The sequence below is a fragment of the Furipterus horrens genome, unplaced genomic scaffold (genome assembly GCF_987537825.1).
Source record: "Furipterus horrens unplaced genomic scaffold, mFurHor1.1.pri manual_scaffold_9, whole genome shotgun sequence".
Classification (NCBI taxonomy): Eukaryota; Metazoa; Chordata; class Mammalia; order Chiroptera; family Furipteridae; genus Furipterus; species Furipterus horrens.
In genome coordinates this window covers 67,393,659-67,414,388 of record NW_028327179.1, presented here as the reverse complement: position 1 = coordinate 67,414,388, position 20,730 = coordinate 67,393,659, and the positions used below count along the sequence as shown (strand labels likewise).

At 33.7% G+C, this 20,730-nt stretch overlaps 1 protein-coding gene and 1 pseudogene across 1 annotated transcript in view; one reads left to right on the top strand and one right to left on the bottom strand.

The window, feature by feature from the left end:
- FOXP2 (forkhead box P2) overlaps nucleotides 1-20,730 on the bottom strand; it is a 370,651-nt gene that overhangs the window by 93,797 nt on the left and 256,124 nt on the right. The window lies entirely within an intron of this gene.
- On the top strand, nucleotides 4,644-5,965 carry LOC150001882 (large ribosomal subunit protein uL4 pseudogene; annotated as a pseudogene).

Here is a 20,730-nt window from a genome sequence, read left to right as displayed (position 1 = left end):
ATGTATCCTCTGTGGATAAAGGGGTGGACTACTTTACTAAAAAACTCATTAATCGTAGAATTAAAAAAAATAACAGATATGAATGTTTAGCACAGTCCCTGGCACTGAGTAACAGTCAGAGTTAATTTTCCTCTAATTTGATTATTAAGAAAACTCACAAAAAAATTCCCTTTAAATACACTATTACCATAGCTCTTTGTTCACTTCCACTTCTACAGGTTTTTTTGTGACAATGCTCCTTCCAGAATACAATGCATTATGTTATCAAAGCTCCCTCTACAGCATTCTGCTCATTTCCCAATTGGGTTGCTGTTTCCAACTGTATGTACAAAGAACAAGTGAGCAGAGGGCCAAATTATAGAAAGTTATTTAAGAATTTTCTATACAGTATTCCCTCACTTATCACTGGTATTACATTCTAGACACCCCCATGATAGGTGAAAATCCGTGAAGTAGGAACCTTACATCTTTTTAGTATTTATATGTATTTTAAGACTTTATAAACCCTTCCCACATATTTATAAACTGTTCCCAGTCCCTTATTAACCTTTCCCACTCTCTTATTAACCTTTTCCACACTTTTATAAATACTGATTATGTTCTCAAATATATTCTACACTCTTAAACCTACATAACTTTAACAACATACGTATACAGTACCACAAAATCCTGCAATATAGCAAAAAACCTGTGATAAATAATTAAATATAATATTTCTAAAAATCCTGTGATACAGTGAGGCCGCGATAAGTGAACCGCCATATAGGGAGGGACTCATGTATTAAAATATTTATTAGTTTCTGTCAGAAAACTATAATATTTTTAAAACCCAAATATACTTAAAATATTTTGAAAATATTTAGTTTGATATGAACTGGAAAATGTTTGTATGCCAGTCTGGAGTGAAAAACTTATCCCTCCTCCAAAACACAAGCATAAATAAACATGAACATATCAAAACCCATTCTGGGAATAACAAAAATCTTAGGCATATTTATTCCACACTTAATGTTGCAAGTGGTCATTTAGTTGATATCAGACACTATGTTAAAAGCATTCTTGAATCTTCCACATTTTCAGAGTCTCTGTCTCTGTGTTTTTGCAGATCAGTTTTTATTCATTTTTTAAAGGATTTTGATTTTGATTTATTAAGTTTTGAAAGATAAAAGATGTAGGGTAGGGCAAAATTTGATTTACAGTTGTTCATGTAGAAAGTAATGCAACAAATAATAATACAAGAATAAACTCTGTGTTTTGTGTACTCACACTATAAACCAACTTTTGCCCCACCCTGTGTTTAGAGTGTAAAATATGATGTTTTGATATATACATACATTGTAAAATGACCGCAATATAACTAACAATTCCATCACCTCTTAAAGTTACCATTATATGTGCATGTGTGTATACAATGTGAAACTTAAGATCAACTTTCTGTGCAATTTTTAAGTATACATTATTATTAACCACCTGCAGCTACCATCATGTACATTAGGTCTTCAGAGCTTATTTGTGAAAGTTCATACTCTTTGATCAATATTATTTTTTTCTAAATAAGAACTTTTAAAAAATCATGCACAATATTCAAAGGCTATAGGCTGATTTACAACAAATATCAACATATAACTTCAGTTATCAAAATTTAATTATTTGAAGGGATTTTAATCCCTAAAGTTATAATTTTCATTCTTACCTTCCCTTGGTGAAATTTAATAATCTAAATTTCTGTAAGTAAAATCAGCCACCTATTATACAATATATTATCACAGGTCAATCAATCTCAACATAAAATCACTTAAATTTTTTAGTTCTTTAATTTTATAAAATTTCAACTTACTAGTCTATGTAGCATACTGAAACTTATCTGTTAACCAAAAATGATAAAATATCTCCAAAGAAGTTTGCTCTCTAGCTGTTCAGGCACCATCTGAAATAGTATTCCAAGGACAAATCAGGCAGTTCAAATCTTTTTGTTGACAATTGATTGATCACTAGGATAACAAATACTTATTGATGGCAGAAATGTCATACATAAAAGCTCAGCAGTACTTTCATTCTTAGGAAGCAAATCAGATTTCCTGAATTTATTTAACTCCAGATTGGAAAAGTATTTTAACACTAAAATAATTATGACTATTACATCTTAATATAAGTCAAGTGTTCTGAGAATATTTTGTAATGCTCAGCAATGAAATCACCTCTTTTGTCCTGACCGAGTAGCTCAATGGTTGGAGTATCCTCTGGTGCACCAAAAGGTTTTTGGGTTCCATTGTTGGTAAGGGCACATATCCAGGGTGCTGGTTGGATTCTGGTTGGAGCTGTACAGGAGGCAACTGATCAATGTTTCTCTCTCTGTTTCTCTCTCTCCCTCTCTCTCTTTCTCTCTGTCTCACTCCCTCCCACCCTCCCTCCCTCCTTCCCTTAATGTTTTGTGTAATTTTTAGGGGATTCAACAGTAAGTGTGCAGTAATTTTGTAATGTTTAATATTACAATTGCATAGTATTTTACTTTTGGAAGTAGTATTTAATGAACTGCATTTTTAGAGCAATTCCTGGATTCATTAAATTTATATTTTAATACAATTTTTAATAAAAGATGATTAAAATAAGTAAATGTTAATAAAAAAGGTTTCATTTCCCATTAGTGATTTCACTGCTCCTGATGGGCTCTTATAAGCAATGAAAACATATTGAAACACAGGGTGAGACAAAACTAAGTTTACAGTTGTTATGGAAAATGATATAATAATTAATAAACTATTATATAAGAATAAACCCCATGTTTCAGGTGGTCACGATTATAAACCTACTTTCTCCCACTCTTCATCATTAAGTTCTCATTGCTTCCTTAGCTATTGAAAATAACAACCTTACTAATGTAATTTAAGTAGGTTTCTAGGATGAAACTCATGTTATTCATTGGAATACAGGAAACGTATCATATTAATATATTATCTTGTTTAAAATAAACAATAGAAAAGTACCCAGCAAGTATTTCTTCCTAGGGACTAAATTCAAAATAATCAAAGGAACCTTTTAGGATCTCTTACAAGTCATAGTAAACATTTTATTCAAAAAATATTTATAGCTATGTATCAATAACTGCATTAAATATAAAACCATATGCATGCTGCTTACAAGAGATGTAAATTAAATATAAGGACACAGAAAGGTTAAAGATAATGTGTCAATGGAATGATATTTCAGCCCTGGTTGGTGTGGCTTAGTGGATTGAGTGCGGGCTTGTGAACCCAAAGGTTGCCAGTTCAATTCCCAGGCAGAGTACATGCCTGGGTTACAAGGCAGGTCCTTAGTTGGGGGTGTGCAAAAGGCAACAGATTGATGTATCTCTCACACATCAATGTTTCTCTCCCTCTCTTTCTCCCTCCCTTCCTCACTCTCTAAAAATAAATAAATAAATTTTTAAAAAGAATGCTATTTCAAAATGATAAGTTTAATTTATCAGAGAGATATAATAATTCTAAATATGCCTGCAACTAAAAGCATAGCTTTAAAACACATAATGGAAAAATTGACAAAACTGAAAGAAAAAATAAATAAATACACACTCATAATGGGGGATTTATTTTATTTTATTTTTAATTTTCTATGTTTATTGAATGTATTAGGGTGACACTGATTAACAAAATTATATACATTTTAACTATATAACCATATATCCTTAAAAGTAAAAATGTGCACTTTTTCTAAGACATATGGAACTTTATCATGATAGATAATATCCTGAGCTCTAAAAAAAGTGCCAACAAATTTCAAAGGCTTGATATCACTTATATTATAACTCTAATATATCATCTGTATATTGTATTGTGTGTTCACCACCCAAAGTCAAGTCTCCTTTCATCACCATTTATTCCCCTATACATTCTTTACCTCCCCCACTCCCATTTCCATCTGGTAATCAACTGTTGTTTGTGTTTATGAGTTTCTTTTCTTTACCTTTTTCACTCAGCTCATGGCCTTTCTCCCCTCTGAGAGCTGTCATTCTGTTCTCTATATCTATGAGAGTCTATTTCTATTATGTTTGTTCATTTCTTTTGTTCATTAGATTCCACATATGACTGAAATCATACCGTATTTGTCTTTCTTTGAATGGCTTATTTCACTTAGCACGATACTTTCCATGTCCATCCAAGCTATTGCAAAAAGTAAGATTTTCTACCTTTTTACTGCCAAAGTATGCCATTGTGTAAATGTACTACAGCTTTTATAATCCACTTATCTACTGATGGGCACTTGGGCTGCTTCCAAATCTTGGCTATGGTAAATAATGCTGCAATGGGGGATTTTTAAGCACCACTCTCAGTAACTCCAGTTAAACAGGTAAAAATTTAATTAAATTATTCAGGATGGAAACAAGACAATGAATGCACAATCTAATTGTTACATGCACACACACACATATCTATACACATATACACATACATCTATATCTATATACATATACAGATTCTGATTTATATTATATACATATATGTAAAATATATAATACCATATGAAATGATGGCAAAGTGTGCACTTTTACTAAGGTAAATGGAACTTTATCATAATAGATTATATCCTGAGCCATAAAGCAAGTGCCAACAAATTTCAAAGGCTGGCTTTTCCTGTGGGAGCCACCGGCCTGAGACGAGTGTGGCTTCCTCTCTCCACACCATGGCGTGTGCTCGTCCATTGATATCGGTGTATTCCGAAAAGGGGGAATCGTCTGGCAAAAATGTCACTTTGCCTACTGTGTTCAAGGCTCCCATTCGACCAGATATTGTGAACTTTGTTCACACCAACTTGCGTAAAAACAATAGACAGCCTTATGCTGTCAGTGAATTGGCAGGACATCAAACCAGTGCTGAGTCTTGGGGTACTGGCAGAGCTGTGGCTCGAATTCCCAGAGTTCGAGGTGGTGGAACTCATCGTTCTGGCCAGGGTGCTTTTGGAAATATGTGTCGTGGGGGCCGCATGTTTGCACCAACCAAAACCTGGCGCCGTTGGCATCGCAGAGTGAACACTACACAGAAGCGATATGCCATCTGCTCTGCCCTAGCTGCCTCAGCCTTACCAGCACTGGTCATGTCTAAAGGTCATCGTATTGAGGAAGTTCCTGAACTTCCTTTGGTGGTTGAAGATAAAGTTGAAAGCTACAAGAAAACCAAGGAAGCTGTTTTGCTTCTTAAGAAGCTTAAGGCTTGGAATGATATAAAAAAGGTCTATGCCTCTCAGCGAATGAGGGCTGGCAAGGGCAAGATGAGAAACCGTCGTCGTATCCAGCGCAGAGGGCCCTGCATCATCTATAATGAGGACAACGGTATCATCAAAGCCTTCAGAAACATCCCTGGAATTACTCTGCTTAATGTAAGCAAACTGAACATTTTGAAACTTGCTCCTGGTGGGCATGTGGGCTGTTTCTGCATTTGGACTGAAAGTGCTTTCCGCAAGTTAGATGATCTGTATGGCACTTGGCATAAAGCAGCCTCCCTCAAGAGTCACTACAATCTTCCCATGCACAAGATGCTCAATACAGACCTTAGCAGAATCTTGAAAAGCCCAGATCCAAAGAGCCCTCCGAGCACCATGCAAGAAGATTCATCGCGGAGTTCTGAAGAAGAATCCACTGAAAAACCTGAGAATCATGTTGAAGTTAAACCCATATGCAAAGACCATGCGCCGGAACACCATTCTTCGCCAGGCCAAGAACCACAAGCTCCGGGTGGATAGAGCAGCAGCAGCGCTAGAAGCCAAATCAGATGAGAAGGGGGTTCAAGGCAAGAAGCCTGTGGTAGGGAAGAAAGGAAAGAAGGATGTTCATGTGACGAAGCTGAAGAAGCCAAAGAAGACTTTGGTGGGAAAAAAGGCTGCAGTCAAGAAACCAGCAGCTCAGAAGAAGCCTGCAGAAAAGAAACCCACCACAGAAGAAAAGAAGCCTGTGGCATAAACTTAAATTTGTTTATTCCATAACGGTCAGATCACTGTGGACAGCTAGTTTTGAATAAAGAACGTTAAAGGCAAAAAAAAAAAAAAATTTCAAAGGCTGGATATTACTTATGCTTTCTTACTGTTGTGAAATTAGTCAATGTTAAAGTATAATTTAAGAAATTCTAAAATATCTTGACACTAAATAATTACTAAATATGATAAAATACTCATGAAAAATTAGAAGATACTTTAAAATGATTATGAAACTACATCAAGTTGTGAGATACATCCATGTGCTTAGAGAGAATTTTATAGTCTTGAATATATGTAGTAGAAACTAAGAAAATTTCACCTAAATAGGTTTAAAAAGGAACAATAAGTTAATACCAAAGAAAGTAGAAGAAAAGAAATAATAAGTTAAGGACAGAAATTAATGAAACTGAAAAACATGGAATCTGGATCTCAGACATAATGTAAAACACAGTACTTAAAACTTTTAGAGAGTACAAGGAAAATATCTAGGTGACCTTGGGATTGACAATGAGCTTTCAGATACAATACCAAAAGCAGGATCCAAGAAAAGAATTTCTAATTGGACATTATTAAAATAAACATGTCTGATCTGTCAAACACTCTGTTAAAATCGCAAGAAGATAAGCGACAGATTGAGAGAAAATATTTCCAAAACACATATCTGATAAAAGTTATATCTAAAATATACAAAGAACTCTTAAAAATCAGTAATAAAAACTAAGATAATTAAAATTGAGCAAAGGATCTGAACACATAGTTCATCAAAGAAGATACACAGATGGCAAATAAGCAAATGAAGATATACAACATAATGTATAATTAGGGAATTGCAAATTAAAATAATTATGAGATACCACTATACAACTATTAGAATTGCTAAACTCCAAAACACTAACAACACCAAATTCAGACAAGAATGTGAAGAACAGAAACTCTTATTCATTGTTGGTGGGAATACAGGATGACACAATCAGCATACAAGACAGTTTGGCAGTTTCTTTAAAAGTTAATAGAAAGTCTCACCATACAATCCAGTGATCATGCTCTTATGTATTAAGCCAAATGAATTGAAATACTTCATGTCTACACATAATCCTTCAAGTAGAAGTTTATAACAGCTTTTTTTCCCCCGTAATTTCCAAAACTTGAAAGCCACCAAGATTTCCTTCAGTAGGTAAAAGAATAAACAAACAGTGGTACATCTGTACAATGGACAATTATTCAGTAAAAAAGAAAATGAACAATGAAAGACTTGGAAGAACTTTAAATGTATATTGCTAAGTAAAATAAACCAACCTGAAAATGCCACATACAGTAAAATTCCAATTATATGATGTTCTGGAACAGGCATAACAACAGTGATGTTAAACTGTGGACATTAGTTAATAGTAATGTAATAATATTGGATCTTCAATTGTAACAAATGTACCACATCAATAAGGAGCTTTTGGTACTTTGTACTCAATTTTCTCTGTAAACCAAAAATTGCTATTAAAAAAGGCTATTTTTATTTTACATGATAATCCTGTCCTAAAAAAAATGCAATGGGCAAAAATTTAAAATAAAAAATAAAAATTTAATGGTTCTTAAAAAAATTGATACAATTTTATGATATTATAAAAATAACATAAAAATAACCAATATTCTAAGTGAAAAGAGGAACATTACTATAGATTATTTAAGTATTAAAACATAAAAACAATATAAAAATATTTATGCCAGTGAATTTAAAATTTTAAGTAAATTTTTAAAATTTCTTGAAAAATCTTAGCAAAATTAGTAGAAAATCTAATAATCCTATATCTATTAAAGAAATTGAATTATAAACTTCTCCACAAAAAGTATTTAGGCCCAGTTTAACAATGAGTTCTTCTAAATTTAAGGAAAGAAATAATAGCAGTCTTACACAAAATCTTCCATACAGTGAGTTTAGAATTTGAAAATTAATTAATATAATTCAACAAAACAATGAAATAAAAAGGAAAGAATATTTTCTAAATATATGCAGAGAAAACATTTGAAATAATTTATCATCTCTTAGGATGAAAACTTTTGGTAAATTAGGAATAGATGGGAACTTCTTTAAGAGTAGCTACAGAAACCTACAGCAAACATCATAACTAGTAGAGAAATATAGAAAGTCTTCTCCAAAAATAGGGGATAAAATAAAGATGCCCAGTCAGTAAGTCAATATAAGTAAAAAAAAGAAAGAAGGAAAGAAAGAATACCATTAGTCATGAATAACATGGTCATATATAGAGAAAATCCCAAAGAATCTATAATTTATCAGAATGAATAAGTGAATTTAAAAATGTTGCTGATCCAAAATCAACATGTAAAAAGTAATTACATAGAGTAGTAACTGAGAGTGGGAGAGATGCTGGTAATGTTCTATTTCTCTACCTTATAGTGGTTACATGCATGTTTTCACTTCTGATTAATGTACTTTTTGTTATATACATATTGTACTTCAATTAAGCTTTTATTTTATTTTACTTTTTGCTTATTGAGAATAGAGTTTCAGTTCCTAAGGTGAAAATGATCAAAAGATGAATAACACAACAAGCTGAATATACTTAATATTGATTTATACACTTAAAACTAGTTAAGACAGCCATAGGAGTGCAAGAGGGACATGAGAAAGAGCAAAAAATTAAAAACTTATTTGAAAAAATAATGAAAGAAAACTTCGTTAACTTGCCAAAGAAAATAGACATACAAGTCCGTGAAGCACAGAGAGTCCCAAACAAGTTGGACCACACCAAAGAGGACCACACCAAGACACATCATAATTAAAATGCTAAAGGCTAAAGATAAAGAGGGAACCTTAAAAGTAGCAAGAGGAAAGCAGAGAGTTAGCTACAAAGGAGTTCCCAAAAGACTATAAGCTAATTTCTCAAAAGACACTTTGCAGGCAAGAAGGGACTGGCAAGAAGTATTCAAAAGCATGGACCTGCAACCAAGACTACTCTATTCAGCAAAGCTATCATTTAGAATGGAAGCTCAAATAAAGTGCTTCCCAAACAAGGTAAAGCTAAAGGAGTTCATCATCATCAGACCATTATTACATGAAATGTTAAAGGGACTTATTTAAGAAAAAGAAGATCAAAACTATTAACATTAAAATGACAACAAATTCACAACTATCAACAACTAAATCTAAAACACAAACTAAACAAACTAGGAGAACAGAAACAGAATCATAGACATGTAGGTCATATAGAGGGTTATCAGTGGGGAGGAGGAAGAAGGCAATAGCGGAAAAGGTGCAGTGATTAAGAAGCATAATTAGTAAGTACAACAATAGTATAGGAAATGAAGAAGCCAAAGAACTTATATGCACAACCCATGGACGTGAACTAAGGGGGGAATTGATGGAGGGAAGGGAGGTACTGGGCAGAGGGGGACAAAGGGGAAAAACTGAGACAACTATAATAGCATAATAAATAAAATATATTTAAAAATAGTTAAGATGGTATATTCTGTATTATGTGTATTTCATCACAAATAATTAAAATATTTACTTTATAAAATATAACTGTCATTAAGAAATTAATAATAAAGATAGGCAAATCTAAATAACAGAAAAAAATCAGATTTGAAGCCAATAGCCCACTATTACAGAAATTTCTCTTCCCTCCACTATAGACTGAGTAAAATTGTCACTCACATTCATAACAGATGGAACACCATTCTAAGAAATCATAATTCTTAAATTATAAGGCAGTAGTCATCATAAGATATAGCACTGACTTAATAATAGTTTTTGAATGAATAAAAAGCTACCATATTTATACTCACTTATAAACATATCTGAAATATGAAAGTTTGTGCCTTACAATCAAGAAAAGTGGGATGCCTATAAAAATGAAGATGGACCAGTTTGTCTGTCCTTGGAATGTAAACTCAATGTCTCAAGGTAGAATTATCCATCTCTTTTTCTTAAGGAATCTTGACCTCAAGAGTATTTATGATTATGATAGAATCTAAATAGCACTAGTATTAGAGGGGGTAAAATTTCTTCTAGCACTTATTTATTTATATAAAAATTAAATAACCATAAACACAAACTCTTTAGTGAGTTAACTATTGGAGATACAAAAATATGAGAGTATTGTGAGACCCTGGAAAAGGCAGGGTTCACAGGAACATTATTTTTGCACTGTATTTGAGTTAGAATCATCCACTATCTGTATTGGCATGACTAGATGAGAGAGTTAAGTTTATAAGTGCATATTTGCGTAGAGAAAAACTTAACTCTGCTCCTTCAGTTGAGTTAATTGTTGCATCCTTGTTGGTTGAAAGGACTCAATAAGTTTTGTTATACTTGATTGAAGGCTATTTTTCCTAGCTAAGTGGCCACCACTAACCAACAAAGTGCTTTTGTACTATGGATGGATTTAATCTCTCAAGCACATGGCCTGGGGAATGAAGGCACCTGAATTTTGGCTCCAGTGTTCAGGTGACCTGGTGTTCCTGTGTAAGACACAACTTACACAACTATATCCAGTAATTGGGCCTGAAAACAATGGTTTAGTCATGAGACACAATTGCCATTTTTGCTGGTATTAATGATAATACCTGAATGTCAGAGCTTCCTGCACAATTATAAGTATGTAATGATATTTTCTAATATATTGACAAAGATATAGAGACTTAAGAATGCACTACAACATATTTGACACTGGAAATAAATATTACCTCTGCTCCATAGATGAACCAATACTTTTTTAAAAAAACATTTAAAAATACATTCCAATAAATTATATTTGTGACATTTAAATGGGTTTGCCTTCAAAGAATGATTTAAACTTGTAGGGATGGAGTGTTTCAGGGCTTCGTGCAGAGCTATTTACTCCTGTCAGAGAGGCATATTAATAAATTGACATATTTTCATGTCCAGAGTCATTAATTAACTATAATCTTTCAGGTTTACATGTCACAAATTTATTATTTTTATTTTTTATTTTTTATGATTTATTAATTATGCTGTTACAGTTGTCCCAATTTCTTTTCTTTTTGCTCCCCTTGACACAGCAATCCCTCCCTCTAGCAGTCCCACCCACCTTAGTCCATGTCCATAGTTCGTGCATATAAGCTCTTCTCTATATCCCCCTGTCTGTTCTGCACCCTCCTACTATGCTTCTTAATTTCTGCCATTTTCCTCCTTCTCCCTTCACCCTCCTTCAGGGTGACACCCCTCCACATGTTCCCCATACTTGTGATTCTGTTCCCACTCCGGTTGTCTGCTTAATTTGCCTTTGTTTCCATTCCCTAGCTCCTGTTGTTGATAGTTGTGGTCCTGCTGTCATTTTAATGCATAGTTTTTAATCTTCTCTTTCTTAAATAAATTTCTTTAACATTTCATGTAATAATGGCTTGGTGATGATGAATTCCTTTAGCTTTTTACCTTGTCTGGGAAGCACTTTATCTGAGCTTCCATTCTAAATGATAGCTTGACTGGATAGAGTGATCTTGGTTGTAGGTTTTTGCCTCTCATCACTGTGAATATTTCCTGCCAGTCCTTTCTTGCCTGCAAAGTTTCTTTTGAGAAATCAGCTGACAGTCTTATAGATACCCTTTTGTGGCTAATTCTCCTCTTCTCTCTTGCTGCTTTTAAGATCCTCTCTTTATCCTTAACCTTGGCATTTTAATTATGATATGTATTGGTGTGGTCCTCCCTGAGTCTAGTTTGTTTGGGACTCTCTTTGCTTCCTGGACCTGTATGTCTATTTCCTCCCCCAAATTAGGGATGTTTTCTGTCATTATTTTTTCACATAGTTTTTAAATTTCTTGCTCTTCCTCTTCTCCTTTTTGCACCCTATCATTCAGATGTTTCCATGTTTAAAGCTATCCCAGAGGTTTCTAAGGAGGTTTCCTCCTTCTGTACTGGTTGACTATTTATTTCTTCCTTATGTTCCAATTCATTGATTTGAGCCCTGGTTTCATTTCCTTCATCAATAGTTTTGTGTGGATCTTCCTTCATTTCACATAGTATAGACTTCATTTCTTCCCTGTCATGTTTAATCTTTTCTGTCAGGTCTGTAAGCATCTTTATTAACAGTACTTTAAACTGTGCATCTGTTATAATGTAACAGGTGCGACCACTCTACCAAGACACAGAGGCAAATATAGAAAACTGTCAAGATGAGAATACAGAGAAGTAAAAGGGGGGTCAGATCAAGGTTACAGTGACATAACTAAGCTATAAGGAAATAGCAAACCTTAGAGATAAGGAGATAGTGAACCTAACAGAGGAAGAGATAGCCAAATTAACAGATAAACTTACTCTTTTTAAACAGACTATACATAGAAATGCCACTTTATATTTGCGATAATGATTTAAATTATATAATTTAAATCTTAAAAATATGAGCATGAAGGAAGCACCCAAACGTTTTTATGAAAAACAAAGGAAACATTAGGTTTTATTTCTGAACTGCAATGATTATGAATTATTTTTGATTAAAAAACAAAATGGCAATGAAACTAGACCACCAACTTACACCACACAACAGAATAAACTCAAGATGAATCAAAGACTTAAATGTAGCTGTGACACTATAAAAGTTCTAGAGGAAAATATAGGCAGGAATATTTCAACTGTCCCACGTAGCAATATTTTCACCAGAACATCTCTTAAGGCAAGAGAAATTAAGGAAAGAATAAACAAATGGAACTACATCAAACTAAAGAGTTCCTGCTTAGCAAAAGAAAACATCAGCAAGATGAAAAGGGAACCAACCACATGGGAATATATATTTGCCAATGATACCTCAGACAAGAGACTGATCTCCAAGATATATAAAGAACTTATATGTCTAAACAATAAGAAGACAGACAATCCAATTCAAAAATAGGCAAAGGACCTGAAAAAAACACTTCTTGAAAGAGGACATACAGAGAGTCCATAGGCATATGAAAAATGCTCCACATCAATAGCTGTCAGAGAGATGCAAACAAAAACCACAATGAGATACCACTTTACACCAGTCAGAATGGCCATCATCAACAAAGCAACAAACAACTCGTGCTGGCAAGGATGTGGGGAAAAGAGAACCTTAGTGCACTGTTGGTGGGAATGCAGACTGGTGCAGTCACTGTGGAAAACAGTATGTAATTTCCTCAAAGAACTAAAAATGGAACTGCCTTTTGAACCACCAATTTCATTGCTAGGATTATGCTCAAAGAAACCTGAAACTCCAATTCAAAAGAACTTATGCACTCCTATGTTCATAGCAGTGCTATTTAGAATAGCCAAGTGCTGGAGACAGCCTAAGTGCCCATCTGTAGATGAGTGGATCAAAAAACTGTGGTACATTTACACAATGTAATAATATGCAGCAGAAAGAAAGAAGGAACTCTTACCATTTGTGATAACATGGCTGGAACTAGAGAGAATTATGCTTAGCAAAATAAGCCAGCCAACAAAAGAAAAATACCATATGCTATCATCTAATACAGGAAACTAATGAACAACACAAACAAATGGGCAAAATTGAACCAGAGACATGTAAACAATGAGCAGACTAACAGTAACCAAGGGGGAGGGGAGGAGGGAGAGAAGGGGGTAAGTAGGGAAAGGGTTTAGTAAAGGAACTAGTATAAATGACCCATGAACATGTACAACGAGGTGAGGATTGACTGTGGGAGGAGGGGTGAGCTGGGTGGGGGAAAAATGAGAGAAAAAATGGGACAACTGTAATAGAAAAACAGTAAATAAATCAAAAATTAAAAAAAGATAGAAAAGAAAAAAATGGCCTGCTACTTCAGTGTCTATGATTACATAGTAGTAGAATGGAAAAAGTTACTAATGGGTACTTCTGACATCAGGGCTGACACTGTAACACACAAAAGTGTGTGTTAATGAGCCCAGAACTAGATTCATCTAGGATGTCAAGAGCTGTTAACAGAACAAAATCTGAAGTACTGTAAAACCTTAAGGAAGCAGACTATCTAATATTGTCCTAATATATATAGCCTCTGTAAAAAGTAACACTCTCCCAAGTACTTGGGTTATGTGTGGAAGGGAGAACATAATCAGAGGAGCTATAATTCTTTCATCAATAGTAGGTAAAAAATGGAATATTCAAGACGTTAATCTACTGCAAATATATGTGCACTTTTGATCACTGCTTTTTGATGAAGAAAATACTGTGCATAATAACTCAAAAATGTATTTAACATAAATTATATTTGCATAAGTTCATTGCATAAGTTATTCATATGGTCAGATACATAATGACTTGCTTGATAAATGGCTGATTAGTTTATAATCATCACAACAGGGACCCAATTCAAAAAAAATTCTCTCCTGGTGGCATCTGACTTCTAGATATTATCCATTTTGCCCTTAAACAATGAAATATTGACAGACTTAAACACCCAAAACAGTTTATTTCCAGCATCCAGTGCATAGTCTGGGTATTGCTTTCTCAGGCCAGATGCCTGGAGAAGTTGGACCATCACTTGCAACAAACCTCAGAGTTCCAAGAGTACAACAGAGTGGTCAATAAAACACTACTATAAGGAAAGGGAACACAACAATACAATGTACATACCATTTGTTTTGAAATAGTGTACCTGAAACCTGTATAATTTTGTTAACCAGTATCACCTCAATAAATTCAATAAAAAGGGAAAAAATAATCACCAAATCAGCAATGATAAAATTCAGGAAGCTATCACAGAGACTATTTCTAAACAATATTGAAATCCACTGAACCCTTTTTCAGGGTTTTTGTTCTACAGAACAAAGTACTGAGACAATTCAGGATTTTATACAATGATAATTTGTTTAATCCTTTTGGGAAATTAAGGTAAAATGCAACTTCCAATTTCCATACTTATTGTTAATATAATGTAAAACCCATTACCAGATACACTGAGATAAAAATGACTGAATTTAGGGAAAAGTCACCAATAATTTTTTTATCAAATTCTGGCATCATAAATTTAAAAAATTTTTTCTGGTTGGCAATATGTATCAAAAGCCTTTAACATATATACATATTTTAATTTAGTAATTTTATTATGTCATTTTATCCCACTGAAACAATCATGACATAGACCAAAATTTAACTTCAAAGATGTTCACTGCAAAAACTGTTAGTAATTGCAAATATCATAAAATTTTAATATTGTTTTAAAAATGCTCACTGAAAAAAACGATGCTATAAAATGCCAAAAAAAGAGAAAAAGGTATTTTTCACCCCCCAAAAAAATAATTTAAAGAGCATTATGATTTCATACTTTAATGATATGAGGAAAATGTAATATTTCTGATGAGGAAAAATAATTATGGCAGATACCAACACTTTTAATTACTGTATTTTGAGGATGAGACTCTTTCCTCCACATGAGACTCTGCATATGTTGAAATATAGAACATGCCTTCAACAGTAAAGGGGAAAGTTTGAAATATTTCCATATTGTTATATAGCTTTATTTTGCTAAAACTGGTCTAATTCTTTCACTTATGTATTGTGTCAGTAATGTTCCCAATTCTTGTGAACAATTCCTTCTTAAAATTGACCTTAATTTTCACAGATTCTGGTAAATTTCCCTGATTGACTCCCACCCTCATCTAGTCTGGATGTGCAGTTGTGCAGTCCTTTTATACATTGCAACTTGTACTCTTTGTTATCAATTATTACATCGTATCATAATGATCAGATAATATGTCAACCTTTACACTTTTTTTAATTGGCTCCCTATACTGCTATCTCTTAGTGATAAGCACCAAGGATTGTTTCTTTCCCTGCAAGGCTGAACACAATATTTCTCCCTTCTTTGACATTCAACTACTAGTGATGAATAAAAGAATGAAGTCCATATAAAATAATTGACATCTCTATTACATGCCAACATAAATATCTTTATTAAATTTGATATTTGGTTATTTATTTGCTTCTGTCCTTGTCATTATCATAAACTTCTTTCAGAAAATAAAATAAATTATTTTATGAAAAAAAACCTTCACTACTTTTAGAAAGAAAGTTCTGAGATCAGTATTATATCATTGAAGCCATAGATCTGTGTTCAGGTAAAAATTCAATATTACTTTCTTTCTGAAGATATAATGAAAAGCATTTGTGGGTTCAAGGAAATAGAAATATTAATATAGATATGTAGTGGTCAATTACAACATGGGAAGTTAATATCATAAAGCCTGTAGCAAGAGAGTGTTATAATTAAGATAGAGAAATTAACATAGCATAGGATTATCACCTTTTTCTCAGTTCCTAGGCAGGAAAGCCCAAATAGGGCAAGTATTATATAGTCAATTTTATGAATCATAAGAGTGCCAATTTGATATTATGTAAGTTTCCTCATAAGTTCATTATGTTATAAACAATTTACACTTGCTCCTTGCAAAGACGAACAGAGTTTTAAAGGTCTAAGTACTGGATTTTAAATAATTGTGTATTTATTTATTTATTAAACTTATTGGGGTAACATTGGTTAATAAAACTATATAGGTTTCAAGTATAAAATTTTATGGTACATTATTTGTATTCTACTTTGTGTCTACACTGTTTTTAATAAAGTGTATATGGCTTATGGTATCTGCCAATTGCCAATTGTGATTTTTTTTGGTTCAAGAAGTTTACAACCCTGATAAAGTATTCTTATCTGGTAAATATAAAAGTATATCCAGGTACATACAAAGCAGATTTATTCTGCCTTCTGGCTTTAAAAACTAAGTAAATCTCAATTCAGTCTTTGAAATTTTAACAGAAGCTATACCCAATAGAAGGTGTCAACAATATAGTTCATTTTGACATATGCATATTCCTTTGAATATAGACATTGCTTAAGTACTGCCACTTTTAGGAAACCTTCAATAAAAAATGGAAACAAAGGTTGTGCTCCCTAATCCTGTGTTTTAAATAATTCCATTATTAGAATTGACTATCACTTATTTTCTGCTTTTGAAAACTGCCTGCTTAGTTTACCTTATCCATTTGCTTTTGTATAGATTGATAACAATAAAAGAGCTTCAATGTGAGAATATTCAACACAGTCAGTATCTTCCTTGCTCAATAATATATTTAATGGGCTATCCATTAGCTAAACTTGGCTGAAACAAAGCAGTGATCAGGCAGCTGTGAAAAATGTATAACACTACTAATTGTGATTGACAGTTTAATTAAGTTGGGATAGGGGTAAGAATAGGGTGGGTAGCCTAATGTAGATGATTTGCCTAAACAGAACCTCCCATTAACTCTATGGGACACTGGCAAATTTAATAGGTGAATTGGGGATTTTTTTTCTTAAGAGTTTGCTTTGTATACACTTTATTATACAGAGGAACTATGTCAAAATTATTAAATATTATAATTAAACTAATTATTAGAGATGTATATTAATATATGTGGTTAAAACAAACCACGTTTTGATACATAACGATAAGTCAACAGTTATTTGTTTTTTGAAATGTGTGTATATTTGTATCTTCAGTTTTCTGAAAGAAACATGTTATAAAATAGGTCCTTGTAACTTTATCCAATAGCAATGTCTCCTAAATAGACACAGAAACTATTTTAGGTAAATTTAAGTGAAGACCAACACAATATTCAAAGACCAGAACTTCCAGCCAATATGAAGGCATAGGTAGAAATGCTGCATTTCCCTTCAAAACTAAGAAGGAATACATCTACCTCAAAAATTATAAAAATCAATCAGAAGTTCCATAAAATTGAATGGAAGGGAAGTTCAACTGAGAAATAAAGAAGAAATACTCATCCAGACAGGTAGGAGGCACAGAGTCAGGGCAGAGTGGAAGTGGGGTGGCACTCCATTGGGGGCAGCACTGGGGGCTCCTGGGTGTTGACACTGCCAGCAGCAGCTCTGGCACCACCAGGGTGTTGATGCTAGTGGCATGGGTGGCTCTGGGCCATGACACCAGCAGAGGCACCAGCAGAACCGGGGTGGTGACACTGGTGGCAGTGGCAGTGCAGTGGCTGGGGCAGGGCGGTGGAAAGTGCAGTCAAACATTTAAAAAGGGAAAAAACCTGAGGAACTATCACAGCCCTGGACCAGACCAGGCAGCTCATGGTTCTGCCATGGGTGGAACTGTGAAAGCGAGTGTGGGTTGGGACAACAGAGGAAGCTCCTGACCCCTCAGCAGAGTCCCTTTTTTTAGTGGAAATGGGGCGAGTGCTGAGCAGGTGGCATTGTTCCAACTCAGACCCCTTCCACATATACAGCACCACAACGTGGGGAAACAGGTCACCCCCATACTGACCAATACCTAAGGCTCCACCCCTTACAATGTACCAAGTGCTACAGCTCTACCTAAGACACAGAGGCAAACACAGGAGTCTGTCAAGTTGAGACAGAGAAGTATGGCTCAAAGGAAGGAGCAGATCAAGGTTCCAGTGGGAGAACTGAGCGACAAGAAGATAACTAACCTAACAGATGGGTAGATAGCCAACCTAACAGATGAGGAAACAGCCAGACTAACAGATGCACAGCATTTTGATGCTAGTGATTAGGATGCTCACAGACTTGACAGAAAAGATTAAGTACAACAGGGAGGAAATGAAGGCTATACTAAGTGAAATGAAGAAAAATCCACATGAAACCAATGTTGAAGGGAAGTAAACCAGGGTTAAAATCAATGATTTGCAACATAAAGAAGAAACAAACAGTCAGAACATAAAGAAGAAATAAACAGTTAACCAGTACAGAAAGAGAAAACAAGAATTGAAAAAAAAAATGAGAAAAAGCTTAGGAACTTCTGGGACAGCTTTAAACATGCCAATATCCAAATCATAGGTGTGCCAGAAGGAGAAAAGGAAGAACAAGAAATTGAAAACTTATGTGAAAAAAACAATGAAGAAAAACACCCTTAATTTGTCAAAGGAAATAGACATACAAGTCCAGGAAGCACAGAGAGTCCCAAACAAATCAGACCCAAGGAGGACCACACCAAGACACATTAGAATTAAAATGCCAAGAGAGAACCTTAAAAATAGCAAAAGAAAAGAACAGAGTTACCTACAAAGGGGTGCCTATAAAATTATCAGTAGATTTCTGAAAAGAAACTTTGCAGGCAAGAAGAGAATGGCAAGAAGTATTCAAAGTGATGAAAAGCAAAGACCTGCAATCTAGATTACTCTATCCAGCAAAGCTATCATTTAGAATGGAAGGGCAAAGAAAAAGTCTTCTAAGACAAGGTAAAGCTAAAGGAGTTCATCATTACCAAGGCATTATTATATAAAATGTTACAGGGACTTATTTAATAAAAAAAAAATCAAAACTATGAACACTAAAATGACAACAAACTCACAACTCTCAAGAACTGAATTTAAGAAGATAAAAACAAAAACAAACTAAGCAAACAACCAGAATAGAAACAGAATCATAAAGGTAGAGATCATTTGGAAGATTATCAGCTTGTAGGGGAAGAGGGAGAATGGAGAAATGGTGCAGGGACTAAGAAGTGTAATTGGTAGGCTCAAAATAGATGGGGATGTTAAGAATAGTACAAGAAAGGGTGAAGCCAAATAACTCATATTCATGACCCATGTACAAGAACTAAGGGTGGTGGGATTGCTGGAGAGTTGGGGGTGGTAAATGGGCAGAGGGGAGCAAAGGTAAAAGAATTTGGGACAACTATAACAGCATAATCAACAAATATACCAAAAAATAAAAAAGACCTTACCTGCCAATGTTCAATGGACATTAATATTTAGTATCTATACTTTTTAGCATTATATAAACAATAAAGGATAGATTCTACTTGCATTGAAAGATGTCTCACTACAATTTAATGCATCTTATTGATGGTTATGTTATTTATAAAAATTCTGGTAGTTAAATATATTAGTAAGTGTATAATAATAGAATTTCCAAAAAACGAATTACAAGAAACAAGATACTCTACACAAAAGAGGATCTGGGGCTAAGTATATTTGAAGAATACTTTGTATGTGAAGATTCAAAATAATTATTACCACATGATTGACTTAATTAGGGACATGTAAATAGTATGTAAACATAAAAACTAACTTCCTCAATAGTCAAGAAAATATATATTAAAACATGATAAATCTCTTTTTTTTATTGATCATATTAGGGAAGATAGAAGAAAACATCTTCAGTATTGACAAAGAAATGGGTAAATGAGCAAGCCCATAAATAGAATGGACAAGCCTTGGCTGATTGTTTTGTAAATTGGTACTAACATTCTGGCTTGGAGTATGTAGCCAAAATATTTACATTTTAACAGCTTCACCCTAGAAAATAAGGATTTCAAAATATACACATGCACAATAAAGCTTGGAATTTTTATCTGAGCTATCTTAAAACTGTGTGGTGTGATGAGATAATGTTTTCTTAACTGTATCTAATTTTCATAACAAAAAATTTAAAAGATACACAAATTTATTTGAAAAAGGGATGTTTTAAACTATTTAACCTAAAACTGAATAAAATACTTAAAATCCTCTATTTTAAAATGAGTAGAAATAAAACTGAAGCAGAAACTACTCAGCTCTGATTTTTAACAGTCAGTAGTCTGATGTTTATAGGATTTATTGATACAGAATCCAAGGAACTGGACAAAGACAGGTATTTATAACCAAGTGACCAAAAAATAAAAAAAAATTAAAAAAATAAAAACAAAAGAAGTAGCTCAGATGACCATTAAATATTTTATCATTCAGTCCACAAAGCTGAATTTGGTGCCTTAATTATTTGCAAAGAAAGATGAGAGTTAACCCATTCTTTGAAGAAAACACTTAAGCTGAATGGACA